At 34.6% G+C, this 19,749-nt stretch overlaps 1 pseudogene; it reads right to left on the bottom strand.

Annotated features, from left to right (window-relative positions):
* Positions 1–2,323: 2,323 nt before the first annotated feature.
* On the bottom strand, positions 2,324–3,897 carry LOC131833218 (importin subunit alpha-1-like; annotated as a pseudogene).
* Positions 3,898–19,749: the final 15,852 nt, after the last annotated feature.

The raw sequence follows: 19,749 nt of genomic DNA, 5'->3' as shown, positions 1-19,749 counted from the left end.
TGCTGTACATTAGATCCAACGAACTCATTCATCTTAAAAGTGAAAGTGTTTACACTTTGACCAATATCTTCCCGTTTACTCTAGCCCTACTCTACCCTCATTTCCTGGAAGTGACTGCTCTATTCTCTGTTACTATGAGTTCAAACTTTTTTATATTCCATATATAAGTAAGATCATGCAGTAATTATCTCTCTCTGTCTAGTTTATTTCAGTTAGCATAATGTCCAGATTTTTATCCATGTTGTTGCAAACTGCAGGATTTCCTTTTATAGCTGAAAAATATTCCATTATATATATGACATTTTCTTTATCCATTATCCTTTCATGGGCATCTAAATTGTTTCCATATCTTGGCTATGATAAATAATTCTGCAGTGAGTATGGGAGTGCAGATAACTTTTTAAGATAGTGATTTCATTTCCTTTGGTTATATACCCAGAAGTAAGAATGCTGAATCATATTGTAGTTCTAGTTTTTAAAGTATTTTACTTATTTGAGAGAGAGAAAGAGAGAGAAAGAGTGGTAGGGAGGGGCAGAGGGTGAAGGACAGAGAGAATGTCAAGTAGACTCCTCAATGAACATGGAACCCAGCAAGGGGCTCAATCTTACAACCTGCAAGATCATGACCTGAGTGAAATCAAGAGTCAAATGCGTAAGGGACTTAGCCATCCAGGTGCCCTTATGGTAGTTCTATTTCTAATTGTTTTAAGGAAACTGCGTAATGTTTTCAGTAGTGACTATACCAATTTACATTCCCAGTGACAGTATACAAAATGGTTGTCTTCTTCAACAGCATCTGTTATTTCTTATAGCCACCTATCAGGAGTGAAGCGCTATCTCATTGTGGTTTTGACTTGAATTTCTATGATTATTAGTGCTGTTGAACACATTTACATATTTTGTTTAGTGTTTGCTTTTTTACACACTTATCTGTTTTGTTTTCTTTACATATATATCTGTTTCTTTTGTTTTTGTTAAACAAAAAACAAAAACAAAAACAAAATGTCTATTTAGATCCTTATCCATTTTTTTAATTGAGTTGTTTTGTTTGTTCACTTCTAAGTTATATGAGTTCTTTATATATATTGTGTATTAATCCCTTATCAGATACATGGTTTGCAAATATTTTCTCCCATTCCATAGATTGCCTTTTTGTTGGTTGCTTTCTTTGATGTACAGAAGCTTTCTAGGGGCATCTGGATGGCTCAGTGGTCAAGTGTCTGCCTTCAGCTGGAGTGTCATGATCCCAGGATCCTGGGATAAAGCCCTACGTCTGGCTCACTGCTCAGTGGGAATCTGCTTCTCCCTCTTCCTCTGACTGCTGCTCCCCATGCATGTGCTGTCTCTGTCAAATAAATAAATAAAATCTTAAAAAAAAAGAAGCTTTCTGGTTGATGTAGTGTCAGTTTTCTGTTTTTGTTTTTGTTGCCTATGCTTTTAATGTCCTATTCAAAAACTCATTGTTATGACCAATAGCAATAAATTTTTTCTCAGTTTTTGTCTAGAAATTTTATGATTGCAGGTCTTACACTTAAGTCTTTAATCAATTTTGAGTTGGTTTTTCTATATGATTTATGATAATGGTCCAGTTTCACTCTTTTGCATATGAATATTCAGTTTATCCAGTACCATTTATTGAAGAGACTGTCCTTTTCCCATTGTGTATTCTTGGCACATTTTTTAAAGATTAGTGACTGTATATGTGAGAGTTTATTTCTGGGCTCTCTGTTCTATTACACTGGTCTATATATCCCTTTCTGCCAATATAATACTGTTTTGTTTACCCAATTTCTGTAATGTAGTTTGAAATTAGGAAGTGTGATGTCTCCAGCTTTGTTCTTTTACAGAATTGTTTTATTAGTTTTAATAACTTTTTGGTGGAGTCTTGAGAATTTTCTGTATGTAAGATCATATTGTCTGCAGAGACAATTTAATCTCTTCCTTTTTGATTTGGATACCACTTATTTTTCTTACCTAATTCCTCTGGCTACTATTTCCAGTACTATGTGGAATAGAAATGATGAGAATGGGCATCTTTTTTTTTTTTTTTTAAAGGGTGGAATTTAATCTTTATTTACAGGACACTGCAAGATAGGAGAGTCCACATAGAAATAAGAAACCCACTGGGAGAAGGAGCTTCATACAGTTTTTATAGATTGGAACTGGTCAAGTAGAGTTTTGTTATAAAAAGTGCTACAATAACAAAACACATTTAAAAAGAGTACTTAGTAGATAAACAGTAAGACAAACTTCTACCAAACAAAGCATACCACAAACAACTTTCTGCATCACAACAAACAACTCTCTGCATCGGTTGTACAAGCTAAAAGTTAAAGGTCCCAGCAGTGCAATCCTGAACCTGGAACGTATAGCCTTCAGAGGTAGTTTCTGGCACAACATTCTGATCTTCCTCTTCCTCTACAGAGAAATACTTCTTAATCAAGTTCAATGAAGCTTTGTACACAGACTCATTTTCATGGTTTTGTAGAGCCTCGATTTTGTGCAAACCTCCCCATTCTTCAATCATTATACTAAGTTTCTCGGTTTCACCTAGTTTCTCAGCAGCCTGAAAGATGTTGGAAATGGCATCCAGAATGACCAGAATAATTTTGGTATCCTTCACAGTTAAGAGGTTCATCAATGGTTCTATTATGCCACAATGGACGAGGTATACAATCTGTTCAACTGTCCCCCCACTTGTATAGTTGGTCACAGCCCAGACAGCTTCCTTTTGTATCTTAAAGTCTGCCTTAGAGAGAACACCAATGAGGAATAGGACTAATCCGTGATTCACAACTTGCTGTATCTGGTCCTGGCAGCCAGCTGTGATGTTTGACATTGTCCATGTGGCTTCCTTCTAAATATTAGTTTTGGGGTTCATTAGCAGGCTGGGAAAGACAGCAAGCGCTCCTGCGTCTATTACAACCTGAGTCTGTTCATCTGTCCCAGTGACAATATTCCCTATGGCTCTTAGCGCAGGAGTCACAATAGGCAATTCAGTAGCTCCTAGAAGCTTTACAAGCTGGGGCACAACTCTTGTTTTCACCACCATTTCAATCCGTTCGTTTGGACCATCCGTCAGGTAGGAGATGGCCCAGCAGGCATCTGCCAAGACCTCTGGATCATTGTGATGCAGGAGACGAATCTGACCGACGGCATCTAGAGGGCGTGCGGGGTTCTGGTTGCCACAAAGGTTTGAAAGTGTCCAAGTAAGGTTATGTAAGTAGCCACATGCTAACGATGACATATCAGGAACTGCGAGGAGAGCCAGAAGCGAATCAACTGCACCATACTTGATAACCAAGTCTCGAAAAACGGAACCGTCCCCTGCAATGTTTCCTAGAGCCCACACAGCCTGTTCGCTGATGTGGGCGTGGGAAGATGCCAACAGGGAAATGAACGCTGGGATCGCGCCTCCATCGACCACAGCCTTGGTCTGTTCTGAGGTCCCAGAAGCAATGTTGGTGAGAGCCCAAGCGGATTCAAACTGAATGGGACTACAATCAGTTCTGCCCAAGAAGGACACAAATTTTGGAATCAAATCAGCCCGAATTATGTTGTCTATGGGGGGCTGCCTTTCCCAAGAAAGCAGTTTCCTAGCAGCGTGAGTAGCCTGGAGCTGGCTTTCCAGATTGTTGCTATGTATGCCCTTGACAATGTCATCAACCAACCTATTTACAGTGCCCTGGTTGTTGCGGTTTTCCTGCAGTGGAGAGATAGCATCATCGGGAAAGAGCCTACGTTTCTCCTTTTCAGCATCTGGTCATCCTTCTTCGCTTTCCTAAGCTCCACATTAACTTCTATTCGACACCGCCTCATTTCTGTACTGTCTTTCCCCTTGTTCTTGAATCTGTTAAGGCGGGCAGCTGGTGAATTAGCATTCTTGTTGGTGGACATGGTTATGAGACTAAGGGAGAAAGCTACACGTCCGGCTCAGGCTTCCATGGGAGGCGGTCTGGGACGCACAGGCTGCAGGTCAGCTGCCCTCAAAACGTCCACCACGAATCACCCCACAGACAGTGTGGTCGAGAATGGGCATCTTTATCTTGCTTTTGAGCTTAGTGGGAAAGATGTCAGCTTTTCACTATTGAATATGATATTAACTGTGGGCTTGTCATATACAGTCCTTTTTATGTTGGTATACATTTTTTCTATACCGCATTTGTTGACATTTTTTATCATAAACAGTTGTTGGATTGTTGTTTTTTCCTGCATTTATTGAGATGGTCATATGGCTTTTATCCTTGATTCTGTTATTATGGTATATCCTGTTTATTTAATGTATACGTTAAAACATTTTTGCATCACAAGAATAAATTCCATTCAGTGGTGCTGTATATCTTCTCAGTGTGCTTTTGAATTCTGTTTGCTAATATTCAGTTCAACTTTTGCATTTATGTTCATCAGTGACATTGGCTTACAGTTTTCTTATCTTGTAATGTCTTTATCTTTGGTGCCACAGTAATGCTGGCCTCATAAAATAAGTTTCAAAATACTCCTTCTTCTTTACTTTTTTGGAAGAGCATTAAATTTTCTTTAAATGTTTGGTAGATTCACCTGTGAAGCCATATATGAACCGTTAATTGTTGATGATTGTGAATAACGTGATGTCTGTGATTATACTTTATAGCATAATGTGACCCAATAAAACTTCATGCTATTCAACTATTTTTTTAAAAAACATAAGATCTTTTTTTTCTTTTATGGAAGGATACAGTGTTCAATTTACTTGTTTTTACCATTTTTGTAGGAATTCACAATTTCTTATTTGAATACAGAGTATTTTAGTTATTTTGTGTATCTAATCTTAGTATAGTCTATAGAATGCCATATAGTGTATTTTAAATTATCATTTCAATCAAGTTCATTTTATTAACTTTCCTCTTATTCTCCATTATCTGAATGAGAAAGCGTATGATATATTCAGTTAAGCAATCACTGAACTTTCAAGAATCTGCATTAAATAAGATCAAATATTACTTTGAATGCAAACTTCAAAACACATATTGAGATAGATGACTTCACTCATAGTGAAGTATATTTAATAAAGCTCACAAAGATTTTATCATATAAATATATGATGAGAGCACCTGGGTGGCTCAGTGGGTTAAAGCCTCTGCCTCTGGCTCAGGTCATGATCCCAGGGTCCTGGGATCGAGCCCTGCATCGGGCTCTCTGCCCCTCGGGTAGCCTGCTTCCTCCTCGCTCTCTCTGCCTACTTCTGATCTCTGTCTGTCAAATAAATAAATAAAAAATCTTAAAAAAAAAAAAAGAATTAAAGATAGTACAAAAAAATTTAAAAACTATATGATGAAATATACTATTTAAGAAAAATACAACTCACTTATATTATCTAGGAAAGTGTCATAATTATGCTGTGGAGTAAATGATTTTTTTTAATGAATAAAAGGCCCATTTTTCCATGAATTTAGAATATACCAAGGAACTTATGCTAGATAAGAAATAAAGTAAAAGATAATTATTTTTCAGAGTAATAAAAGAAAAAATTGGCATATATGGGCAACTGGGAAAAGGTGGTGGAAGAACAGAGCAAGAAATATGGACAGTATGTCAGATCTGGACTGTAGAGGAAGGTGTCAGCAAGAAATATGCCAAGGTGAAAAATGGTCAGTACAATGTAGTTTAAGAATGGCTAATATTCAGCTTTCAGGTGCTCCTTCTATAGAACTATGCTATTAGTTTTCACCATTTTCTCAAATCTTCAGTAATGTGTTAGTCCATAGTTTTGTTATAATGGTATTTTGAAAAGTCAGGAATTTAAGTAACATCTACTGGTAACCAATGTAGTCTGAAAAATGTAACCTGAACAGGAATCAAAGACAAAGATGGAAAATTTAGTAGAGGTAAAAATCTGGAGCTGGGAATCACAAGGGAAAGCCATAAGGAAACACACATACTTCCACTCCCAACAATCCCAGACAAAGTTATGGAATGTGATTGTTTTTCCAGGACATGAAGGTTCAAGCAGTTCTAACAGAAATGAGTTGAAGAAATTTGGTACCTACAGGCAGCTGACATCTTCATTCCAACTATATGTATATATATAATCTGCTACACTTGGAAAAATGAGTGACTAACTGCTCATTATTCAGTTTCAAGAATAATAAAATTTTTGTTTATTGAAATTTAATCATTAACTTATGGCTACTAACTGTAACACTTATGAATAAGTAGATAGAGAGCTATAGAAAACAAATATCCTTACAGAAAGAAATGATTTTCCTGGGGCTCCTGGGTGGCTCAGTGGGTTAAAGCTTCTACCTTTGCTTCAGGTCATGATCTCAGGGTCCTGGGGTCAAGCTCTGCTCAGCAATGAGCCTTCTTCCCCCCACCCCCACCTCTCTGCCTACCTCTTTGTCTACTTGCGATCTCTGTCTGTCAAATAAATCAATAAAATCTTTAAAAAAAAAAGAAATTATTTTCCAAATTAAAAAATCTTTCTAGGGGCACCTGGGTTGCTCAGTGAGTTAAAGCCTCTGCCTTTGGCTCAGGTCATGATCCCAGGGTCCTGGGATCCAGCCCCATATCAGGCTCTCTGCTCAGCGGGGAGCCTGCTTCCCCCCTCTCACTCTCCCTGCCTCTTTGTGATCTCTATCTGTCAAATAAATAAATAAATATTTTAAAAAATCTTTCTAAAGTTATCTTAACTAAAAAATATCAAAAGAATTAAACTTGAAATTGTTTCATGTATTTATCCTAGTCAAATTTCAAAAGGATGTCTCAAATATCAATTATTTGAAAAAAAAATTTTATCAAACTACGTTACTTGAAATCTTCATTCATTTGTCCACAGTACTCTTATGCCAGTATCTATATTAAATGCTGTGAGGAAATTTTCTGAACCTCTTTTTACTCTTCCATAAGTAAGCAATTGATTTATATTTTCAAATAAAAAATGTAGAAACCTGGGCACCTGGGTGGCTCAGTTGATTAAGCGACTGCCTTCAGCTCAGGTCATGATCCTGGAGTCCAAAGATCAAGCCCCACATTGGGCTCCCTGCTCAGCACAGAGTCTGCTTCTCCCTCTGACCTTCTTTCCTCTCATGTTCTCTCTCATTCTCTCTCTTACATAAATAAAATCTTTAAAGAAAGAATGCAAAAACCTTAATTTTGGTATTTGGTTTTGAAATAAAAAGTACTTCAAAAGCTTAGTCCAAATTTGCATATTTTAAGAACAGATGAATCCAAATTTAAAGAAATGTGTGCTTATGATTTTTGTCACTTGTATATTCAGATTATTAATACAGATTATTAAGAATAATGCAAATTGTTAAAAATGTATTTTTGGTATTCCAAATGCATAATTCTTATTTATTATGTATAATGCAATAAATTAATGCAATAATATTTAAATTAATACTATTTTCAGTGGGTATTATTTCAGTGTGTCTTAAGAGACACTTTAAATATTGGACATCATCTGTTTTCAAAAGTACAGATAACAACTATATACTTTGCCTAACCATGGTAAAAATATATTCTTAACATTTTGTAAGAAATGAATATAATCAACCATCAACTTCTTTAGAAATATAATGTTGTGATTTGGGTGTGGAATTTTGCAATGAGATACGGTAGTAATATAAAATTAGTGTGACAATTTGGATTATTAATTCTTTATCAACTAATTCAATTATAATATGTTTGCTAATCCTTCAGCTCTGGCTCAATTCCAGTGTAAATAATTGCTCTCTCTCTATATATATATAAATACGTATATGTAATATATACTCACAAATACATATGTATGTAATATGTATATAGTGTGTGTATTATTTTACAATTTCTTTCTAATGAATTGATCATTAATTTCAGCCTTAAATCACAAGTGCTATTTTCCTATTAGTATTCTATAGCTCTCTTTGAAATAAAACAGGTGCTTTACTCAGTACTATGGAAGCTATAAGTTATATGTTTGTCATATATTTTTTCCTGGCATTCACTTTCCATGGAGGGACACTCTGGTTATCAAAGCATCATAATCTTTCTACTAAATGCAAAAAAAAAGAAAAAAAAATGCATAATTACTACTACAGATTCCAGTTTCTCATGTAAAATTAATTTTTAAAAAACTGCATTCTCTAAAGATTACCCACTTATTTCATAGACAGTTAATTTCTGGCTGAATTATATTTACCTCTAAACCACAAGGTAGAGGCTTGTGTGTTATTGGTATTAGTAATAACTCCTAAAAACAACTTGAATAGTATATAAATGAATTCAACAAATGTAGGTAGTAATAACCAGTGATTTTTAGTAAATATGTGTTAAAATGTGGGAAATAATATCTGAGTGAATCTTAAATGTAACTTTAAACCTTTCCTGCTACTGATAACAAGAGAATTCAACATGACCAATGTTACAAAGATGGGCTATGATCATCTAATCAGTACTTATATTTTGAACTATGGCCAGTTATTTAGAGTCTATATACCTGATCATATAAATTTTATTTTTAATACTATGTAATTTTGTTATGAGGATAAAGAGATTTATCTTGGGAAAATACTAACCTCAAACATGACTGAAATCATACATGCAAAATTATTTTATTTGTCTTCTCTCTCTTTTCCCTGACCATTTAGTTATTTAAAAATTTTAAAAATACACCAAATTTTTCAAACTTTTTCTATTAATGAGTATGGTCCTTCAAGAAATCATGATTTTTATTAGAATATTCCTCACAAATGCCACAATTATTAATATACAGATAAGTAATTTATTTTATTTTCACATGTTAAAGTTAGCAATTCTGAAACTAAATCTTAAAAATTTAGAATTTCACTCAGTACTAAGGAAGGTGGCTTTCCAGGTAATGAAAATTAAGAATGAGAGAGTAGAAACATGTCCCAATAAGCAAGGTAACTACAGGAGAAATAAAGATATCAGATGGACTGAAATAAATGTAGCTAGTTTCAGTATGATAAAAAGCTAAGTCTGACAAGTGCAGTTGCACTAATATTAAGGGCTAAGATGTTTAATATTAAGGGTTATAAATATGAATGGTTATGGTATTTTATGTATCAACTTGATTGTGCCACAAGTCCCAGATACTTAGACATTATTCTGAATGTTTTGGATGAGGTTAACATTTAAACTGGTAGACTAAGTAAAGCAGATTGTCCTCCTTAATGTGGGTGGGGCTAATCCAACTAGTTTGTGACCTGAATAGAATAAAAAGGCTCACCCTCCCCTGAGCAAGAGAGAATTCCTCCTGTCTGACATTGGCTTTAGATACAGACTGAAATTTTGGCTCTTTCTGGATCTCTAGCCTGCCAGTCTTCTGACCGTACCCTACACCATTAATTCTCCTAATTTTCAGGCCTTTGGATTCAGATGGAAGCATAACCTCAGCTCCCTGGGTTTCCAGTGTGCTAATTGACCCTGCAGAAAATGTGTGTGTGTGTGTGTGTGCGTGCGCGTGCACATGCGTGCATACATATGAGCGCACACACACATACATACATGCATAAATAGACACACACAAATGTATATGAACTATATATCTTTAACAGACAATATATACATATAAAAACATATGTTGGTGGGCCTACATGCACTCTCCCACATGCACACACTCTGTTTCTCTCTTTTTCAAATTACTGAGTTTGTTTCTTTGGAGGACCCTGACTAATGAAATGTTGTTTTAAGCAGTTTTTTTTTTTTTAATTGCTATTTATCAAGGTATAATTTACATGCAGTAAAACTCATCCTTTTTAGCGTACTGTTTCAAAACTTACTATCATGGTCTAGATATGGAATATTTCTAACACTGCAGAAGTTTTCCCATGCTCATTTGTTTTCAACCTCTATTTTGTGTTCTTGTTTTTCTTTCCCAGAATGTCATATACATAGAGCAGTTTTACTCAAGAGGAAGTGGAGATGCAATGTGGGGAGGTTGGGGGGTAGGAAAAGAAAAAAATGAAAGAAGGTGGGATTGGGAGGGAGACAAACCATAAAAGACTCAATCTCAAAAAACAGACTGAGGGTTGCTGGGGGGGAGGGGGGAGAGGAGAGGGTGGTGGGATTATGGACATTGGGGAGGGTATGTGCTATGATGAGTGCTGTGAAATGTGTAAACCCGGCAATTCACAGACCTGTACCCCTGGGGATAAAAATACATTATATGTTTATTTAAAAAATAAATTAATTTAATTTAAAAAAAGAGTAATATGGTATTTGAGGACAGGTAGAAAATAAAATTGAAACAAGACTCAAGAACAAATGCAAGGTAACACCATTTTAGGGGCCCTGGAAGTAGATACCCATCTTAGTTTAAAAGTGATAAATAGGGTAGGTTGAGCAGGTTTAAAACTTTCCAAAGTACGAATCAAAAGTCTTGCGGTTTTACAGAGTCTGTTTACTCTTACCGACATTCATTTCAGAAATGGAGGGGAAAATACCCACTTCATTAGAATTTCTTGATCTATAAACATGATATCATCTATATATTATTTACCAGAATAAAAGGTATTAAGCAGGTGATTAAGTAATACCACACTAGTATTAGGTTGAACAAGCCAGTGAAAGTTTTTGAAGTGAAAAGTGACCTATTAAAGCTAGTCTCATAAAGTGAAATTGATTCATTATTAGGGTATTAGGAAAATAATCAGTTTTTTTTTAAACTGCAATATTTTGATTTGCTCAAATAATGACCTACTTGGTCATGTTTATGCCTGGAATCATGCCAAGAAAGGGGCTTAAAGAGTCTTGATGAAGTCTTTGTGCAAATAGCAAAAGGAAGAATTGAAACTAAAAAACTGGATTTTCATTGTCATGTAATAGCGGGAGGGATATGGGGAAGAACTGACGGTTAAGTCATATAATGCCATTAAATATGAATCTACTTCACTTCAGAACCAGGAAAACAGGGCTGCAGCAGTGGAAGAAGAAGAGGGAACAGAAGCATGTGGTGTCATAGAAGTCAAGGAAACAGATTCTCAAGAAGTAGGGTTAAGGTCTAAAGATTTAAAAGGATGAGGGAGGATAGAATGGAAAAGGCCAGATAGGGAAATCACATTTATTGGCATTTTATTGTAGAAGGTATTTTCAGATATGTTTTAGAATGTTCTCTTGATAACAGATCTGAGTAGTAAAAATCTGAGATTCTCAAGATTTTAATAAGTTGACCACAGTCATATAAGTAGTGAAATGTAGAACTGAAATTTAATCCTAAATTCTAAAGAAAGAATCATGAAGACTTTTGAAATGATCATAAGGCAGTTACTGGTCATTATAAAGAAAGTTGTAGCATTGTGGAAATATAGGAAAATTGAAAGAGATTAAAAAGTTAGCAGGTAGTAAGAAAATGGTTCACTAGTCTTACAAGTTTTAAGAAAGAGGGGACAAAGTTAAGTAACTCAAGGGATAACTTGAGTCAAAGGGGGATGTCTCCAGGTATGGAACAAATTAAAATCGCTAGGAGGAAGGTTGCAGTGAATAGTTTCAAGAGCAATCAAACATAACTCTTGGCAGTGCTATTCTGTAGCTGAGAATTGAACTATATATGATTTAAATGTTTTCAAGAACTTTAAATGAGGGGGGCATTATTGTTTTAGTTCCTAACATTGTTTTTTACACTTATTTTTATTTCTTTTGGGGACATGAATTATTTTTGAGACCAAAAGTATCCTTTATTTTAAAGAAAATTGCTTGAATGTTTAGGAAGTGGTACATCTTGGAATGATGAGTTTTGGATCAACTAAGTTTGAGATCCCTAAGTGATATCCTCTAATGTTGTAAAAGGCTAACTTTGTTATGGGTGGAGTCACATTTCTGAATTTTCCCTGTGTATCTGTTTATAAATATTTGTCCATATTGTATGTGTGTGTATGTGCACAAGTGCACACATGCATGCACATGCATGTGTATAGGCCTATGCTTTTGCTTTTGTTTAAGAAATAACTGCAGAAATACAGAAGCAAAGAGTAGATGAAGAAGAAAAATAAAGCAGAGATATATCTTCATTTTATACTGTCAAGGAACCATAAAAACATCTGACTTGGTTATATACAAGCCCTAGACATGAATTTAGAACAATACTAAGTAAAATATATTGAATAACTAGTCATATGTTAAATGAGTTTTCTTTGTTTTGTTTGTGTGTGTTCATGGGTGGGTGGGTGGGTGGGTGTATTACATGTATTAAGTCATTTAATTCTCTTAACATTCCTCCAAATAGGTATAATTTTGATATTAATTTTATAGAAATGAAAATCTCTAATTTGCTTAAGGCATTATTACAAAACTGGTAATTGGTAGAGCTAGGTTTTACTCTAGGTCACAACCCCAGAGTCCAGGTTCTTAACTATTCTCCTTCATAGGCCTTTATAAAATATGCCCTGGGAAGGAAACTGATGATCTGATTATTATTTACTGGGGCAGCCATGAGATAACACAATTCCCTATGAATAAGAGATTTTCCAGGTGTGTGAGTGGCTACTCTGAATTGTCAAGAAGGAGGGTAATATTGGGATGAAAAATTAGATTTTGGGTCTGCCTTCCAAATGACTGATTGTGGACCACGTGACTATGGCAATATAGTCTAATTTTCCCAGATAATTATATTAACAAAATTTAATACTTTAACTTTTTCTTTTCCTAATCTTTCTAACAAAATATAGAGGAGAGCAATCACAAGGGAAGTTAAATATTACATGGCATTTTTTCCCTTTTTTTCTCTTTTTTCTTCTCTCTCTCTCTCTTTTTGTTTTGCTTTGTTTAATTAGTTTTCTGTTTTGTTTTGTTTTGTTTTTTTGGTTTTGGTTTGTTTTTTTTTTAAAGATTTTATTTATTCATTTGATAGACAGAGATCACAAGCAGGCAGAGAGGCAGGCAGAGAGAGAGGAAGGGAAGCAGGCTCCCCGCCAAGCAGAGAGCCCGACGTGGGGCTCGATCCCAGGACCCTGGGATCACTACCTGAGCCAAAGGCAGAGGCTTCAACCCACTGAGCCACCCAGGCGCCCCATGGTTTTGGTTTTTGAATTCAAAAACTCAGTCTGTAAATAGGGCAGCATTTGGAGACGCATAGTTGAGGAAGAATATCTTCCCTTTCCACTTGCTTTCAGGCTGAGAGGTAGGGAAGGAAATAGCTTCCATTCTAAGTTTAGGGATGGGGAGTAGAAAAGGCCTGTGGTCTTACTCTCATCAAGAATTTTGAGAGATGTCTTCTTTATCACATAGGCATGGGGGCATGAAGTAGAGAGCCACACTTGATGCCAGAAACAGAGAAGCCCTGAGCTCACCCACTGGATTGTGTTTCCTTGGACTACTGTGTCAGGATGTGATTGTCTCCCATTTCCTTAGCTGTGTATGAAAGTTAGAATAATTGAGGGGGTCTGTAGTCCAGGGTCCTTAGTACCTGTCTGCAGAATATGTAACAGATTCTCACTTCCTCTTAAAATGTTTCTTCACCTGCCTTCTGGATGTCACTCTCTTGTTTTTACTCCTGTTTTAGTTATGGTACCTTTGCGTTTTAATTTGCTGATTCCTCTCCATTTCCAACATCTCAAAATTGTTGGTGACCTATAAATGAAAATCTTATCTAGTTCCATAGTTTTATGTGCCATCTGCTTGGTAATGACTGTAGCTTGGGTCCCTTCTCTGACCTCCAAACATAGATACTTAACTGTTCCTATGGCTTCTTCACTTGCATGTTTAACAGTCCTCCCAAAGATAATATGCCAGGAATTAATGTTTGATCCCCTTCCCTATCCCACCACAAACAGCTTTTTTTTTCCCCAGATTCTTGCCTCACCAATAAAAAACTCCATTTTGCCATTATTTCATGTCATAAAATGTGAAGCTATAGTTCTTTCATTTACTTACTCAGTAGTAATTGACTGAGCACTATCTGCAACCCATTGTGCTATGGAATTGTACGATAGTGAAGAATAAAAACATTTCTATTCTCTTAATGATTACAATATAGAAGGAGGTTGTAGACAATCAACAATAAACCATATGCATACTAATAAGCAGATAATATAGTATCATGAAATGTGACAAGTACTGGGGGAAAAAAAAAGAAAAATGGAGCAGGGTGAGGCAGACTGGCAAGAGGAGATTGAGTTGTAATACTAAATGGGAAGGGTTAGATATAACTGGGAAGGTGAGTGTTAACTCAAATACCTGGTGGTAAGAAAATTCACATGAGGAAATTAATGTAACTGCAAAAAAAAGTGATGTGAGAAAGGGTCAGCATGAAAAGGGACTTAAGAAGATAATATGCTTGACATCTTTGAGAAATAACAAGGAAACCAGTGTGTCTGAAAATGAATCAGCAAGTAAAGAAAACCAAAGGCGTAAAAGAAGGACAGATTCTGAAAGTCTTTTTAGGGCCATTGTAGCAACCATGGTCTTTTACTCTAGGCCATGAGATGGGAAACAATGTGGGATTCAATTAAATATTTGACATTTTATGTTTTAAGATGCAAAAGAATCACTCTGGCTACTCTGCTGAAAATATAGATGGGGCAGGAGTGATAGGCAAGAGGAGAAACATAGGTAAGAGGCATTTCACATTAAAACTTGTGATCAATGGTGATGGTTCTGACAAGGGTGATAGCAGTAGAAATGACACAAAGTGGTTAGATTTGGGGTGTATTTCTCTTGTGGCCCATAATAAATCCATCAGCACTTCTGTCAATTCTATATTAAGCTTACATCCAGAATCTGATTTTTTCTTTTTTTTTTCATCTGCTATCATCTTGATCAGATAGCTGTGCCTAAATTAATAGAATAACCTCCTATCTGACTTCACTTCTTCCCACCCCCACCCTCACTGCAGTCACCCTATAATAATTAGAATGATTCCTTAACATGTAAGTCAAGTCTTTCTTCTCTTCAGATTTCTCAAGTCATGTCTTTCTTCTCTTCAAAATTTCCTGAAGATTTCCATCACATGCAGAGTAAAAGCTAAAGTCCATAAAATGACCAATGGAGACATACATGATCTGACTCATCATTTGCCTCATTAACCTCTCTTGGTTCTCTTCCAATTTTCTACTCTACTCTTCTGTAGTCCACTCTAGGGAATTTATACTTACTGTTCCTTCTACCTTCCACCTATCCTCCACAAATGTCTGTGAAGTTGATTTACTCTCATATTTCCCTTTCCCTTTAACCAAATATCACAGTATCAGAGAATTCCCTAATCACTTAAAAGGAAGGGAGGAAGAAATAAAGGTAAGAAGAAAGGAAGGAGAGAAAGAAAAGGGAAGATGGAAAATAAATGAGCCTAAGACTTACCTCTTTATCAAAGGAATCTGAAGTAATTTTCTACCAGTCTTATGAAAAGCAAGATGTAACAGGTAAATTTTTACCCAGATATCAATGGATATGTGTCCTGTAATCTTTGTAATGTCATATCTGTAAATGTCTTGGTGTTTAGGGAGACCTCCATATAGTTATGAGTAACTGGTTTCTTTGAGTCAACACCAAACATTTCCTCTTTTTGTATTGCAAAATTTTAATAGCATTTTAATTTATTAAAATATGAAAATAGTATATAAGCTATATATAATAAACAATACAAATTATATAAAACTAAAACATACTTTTAATTATTGCTGCAAATAAAAATGAATGATTTGTCTGTAGTGTAGTTTTACTATTTTAAAATGGTCTTAGTTTGTTTCATTAGAAGATTATTGAAATATATTTTTCACATATTAACTACTGGATCAAATATCATACAATGATTTATATTTAATTCAGTAATTTCAAAATATAAAGATAAAAGTAAGGCAAATATTCCCATGGAACTGCAGGATCTGGATATACTAATAAATCTGACAAAAATCTAGAGTATCCAGTAATTCCTGTTCTGTAAAAACTCACAGATGGAGGTGAGATTTCATTTATTCTGCCTTTCAATGATATAAATTCCTTGAGGCCTTCTTTATTATAGTTCCATAATTCTTCTTTAGAAAAAGACAGAGTCTGCATTACTTCTTTTATAAAGCTCATCGTAGAATCAATAAGTAACATTTTAAATTCATTCTTCGCATCAGCAGGCTCTCTTTCTGTTCTTTTATCCTGACAGCCTTTGCTGTACTATACCATCTGAGGTTGTCACTAAACCTTCAGCATCAGGTTTCCCTAGCAACGTAAGACGTTTTTCTTTCTTCCACTGTCTGTATCTGAATTAAAAAAAAAAAAAATCAATTTGTAATAATCCCTGAAAACACAAGAAAACATTCAGTCTGAGACATATGAAGTTAGCAATGAAAATGGTGAGTTAAAAATGAAATTGGAAATAATTAAATTATAGAGAAGTATTTTGCTTATGGATTTATACAAAGCTCCAGATGGCTCTCTGTATTCATCTCCAGATTAGCTAAATAAAGGCCAAGCCTTATGTCAGCCTGTACATGGCTTTAATGAGTTTACCTTTATAGTACAACAGGTTAGGGCTTTTAGCGCCTTGTTTCAGAAGCCACATATAAAAGAAGCTTTATTTGATTAGGGTTCTGAGAAACAAGGTGAAACACACTAGGCATATGCAGACATTAACTGTAATCACAAGCCTTCCAGAGTTGCAAGCTTCCTTGGCTAATGGTTGAAAATCAGGGGTAAGTTGTACTTGATTCCACCTAGGAATTATTTTTATTGCAAGATTGCAAAACTGCCTAGCTGAATTGAATACAACCACAAAGGTCTCTATTTAGTCCTCATAAGCATTCCTTTAACCAAGTATTTTTACCTGTTCTCTACAAAATGTTTTTGCAAAATCTTCTTTGTCATATGCTTAAGAATATTCATTCTGTTTGAATCAAGAAAAATAAATGCTTTGTATTCTTTTGATCTGAAAACAAAGAATATGTTTGTCTCCTCTGAGCAGTAGGATCTAGGGTAACACCAGTTATTTAATCATAAGATACTTATGATTACTTGAGATTTTTAAAGTTTTTCCTACTGTCCACTAGCATATATATAGGCTATGAAATGTCAATTGCAAGATAAAATGTGTAGTTTTCACACTTAGTTTTATAAAAGATGTTAACCATAAGTCTGGAAATACTTAACCAAGTTTTTTAGATGTGCCTTTTATTTTCATGTTCATACTCACCAAAATGTTCCTTCTCAGTGACACTCTAAAGGCAACATTTCCTTTTAACATTGTTAATTAAACTTTATATCTTATCAGATATGATGATTTATTTTTAAAAAGAAAATTTAAGATGCTTTGAATGTCAAATAGCCTTACCTTATTAACATCCTATCAGTCTTACCTTACTATTTAGATGACTTATGCTTTAATAGGATTCATCAGTACTTTTAAAATATTAAGATTTTTATTATCTAAAAATGTTTGGTTAATTATTAATATTCAGAAATTATATGTTTTGAACCACTTATATTTACTTTGTGTATGATTTGAAATGACAGACTATTTCTTAAACTAAGGGTTAACTTTATTTTAAAAAGATCAATCGAATAGTATTGTGAGATATTGTCCTAGGTACTAATACATCTTTCCATCCTAAAAATTTCTGTCTAAAAATTGCTAAATATTGAATTTCATAAAATACATATTATCATATGTGTGCATATAAATTTTGTAATATAGTTTTATGCTACATTGATATTACTATCTGTAATGTTTTTTTTTTTAAATTTGAAAGTTAATATTCAGGTAATAAGGATGTCAATTTATATTATTAAGAGGATTCAGAAAATAAAGTATTACTAGTAGATTGTGTCTATATTCTGAACCAAAATCACAGTTGTTAATAATTCAGATTTTAAAGAAATTATTAAGAAATTCTTTTAGTCTTTATATTTCTGGATTATTAAATCACAATTACAATTTTAATTGCCTTAAAATTGCTTTTAAAGGGCACCTGTTTGGCATAGTTTGTTGAAGGGTGTGGGGGGAAGATCAGAGGGAGAGGGAGAGGGAGAAGCAGCCTTCCACTGAACAGGGAGCCCAACGTTGCTCAATCCCAGAACACTGGGATCATGATCTGAGCTGAAGCAGATCTACCAACGGAGCCATCCTGGTATCCCTAAAACAGTTTTAAAATTATTAATTATAAATTTTACTCAGTATTCAAGAACTCAAATACCTTAATGTGAAGGAACTTCAATGTTGTAGCAAACAGAAAGCACAAACACACACATATACATACACATACACAATGAAGGAACAGATTTCAAAGATTTTCTGCCTTACAATTAAAGAATAGGTTTTGTGAGAACAAGGTGCAGCCATAATTTCTCTTTCCAACTAAATCCTCAAACTCAACACTGAAACTGTCATTTGGGGGCATTCAACAAATACTGAGTAAATTAAAACAAAACCAAAAATAAACACCTGCATTGCACAACTTGTCGCACTTTGAATTTCTACAGTTGCCTCAAAACAATAGTAAGTTGCTTAGAAAAAGAGAAAGGAAATAAAGGAAGTAAAACCTTTCTGGTGGAGAATTGCCAACGAGCTCTTATTAGGAATTCCAGCACCAATTATCATCTAATATGACCCAGGTTCTTTGACATCTGCTAGGTACTTGCTCTAAAAGGCAATATCTAAAGTATTCAGTGGTTCCCCATGTGTACCTCAAGTGGTCAGGAGGCTAATCATTTAATAATCTTAAAAATTGTATATGTTTGTTGAGCCTCACAAAAACTTCGGTGGTGTCTGCACATCTTTGGAAGAGTTAGTCTGAGCAAATTTAAATCTTTTTGCTACTTCGTATCCCAACTGAAATAAAAAAAAAAAATACTTTATTTCACTTCTGTCTCTATAGTGAGATCCAAAAAGTTAAAGATTAAAGTATATCACCTCACAAAAACTGTGTGTTTTCCAGGGTATTCTATTTAAAAAGATAATAAAGCTAATATTTCTGAAGTTCTTTCCTGAAAATAATATCAAAGAAACAATCTTCATCTTTGAATAAACTAGAAGAAATGCAAATTATTAAATTACATCTCAGGCCATTTATTGGGTTTTACTTAAAGAGAACTTGAAGTGTATCATTGTCTTTGAACATTTAACAGCTCCTGATGTTCTCAGAAAACTGATTTGAGAGCATTGCATGGTGTTTCCTACTTTCCAGGTCATACTTACTTTAACCAAGTGAATTTTCTAATGTAGATGATCAAAACAGTACCTACTATATTTATGGGGCTAACAATCTTGAAAAAATATAAAGTGTTTACCCTTTGGTTTTACACTCTATATTTTGAAAAGCTATTCAGAAATAAAATATAGTTGAAGCTTAAATTACAAATGTATTCCAGTTTGTTATTTTATAGCAAGAAATAAAACAGCATCAGAATCCGGAGTGATAATTTCTTCGTCAAACACATGTTTCTTCCTTCAAAACAAAATCTGTAAACCTGAACTATAATTCTAACTGTACTTGTTGAATTTAGGATCTGAATGGGGAAATATTAGATTAGCATGGTAGTTGAATATGGTCTCTGAAGTCAGACACATGTGAAAGGCTGAAAACTCTTTGTCACTCATTAGCTTTGCAAATTTAAACAAATTAATTTTGCTCATTCATGAAATTGAGGTAAAAGTACATATCTGGTTGAGTATTAAATATAATATTGCATGTATTATGCTCAGTGCAGTATCTATGAATTAAAAATTCAACTCATGTTAGGGATTATGCATTATTAATGATTTGCATGCTTTATAACACACAGAAAAAAGTCCAAAGTTCCATGTGCACAATGGAGATATATTTAACACGGGTATTACCGGTGGAGTTTTTA

Source organism: Mustela lutreola, chromosome 6, assembly GCF_030435805.1.
Source record: "Mustela lutreola isolate mMusLut2 chromosome 6, mMusLut2.pri, whole genome shotgun sequence".
Lineage (NCBI taxonomy): Eukaryota > Metazoa > Chordata > Mammalia > Carnivora > Mustelidae > Mustela > Mustela lutreola.
Note: the sequence above shows the minus strand (reverse complement) of the source record. Positions and strands in the feature narration are given on the sequence as shown.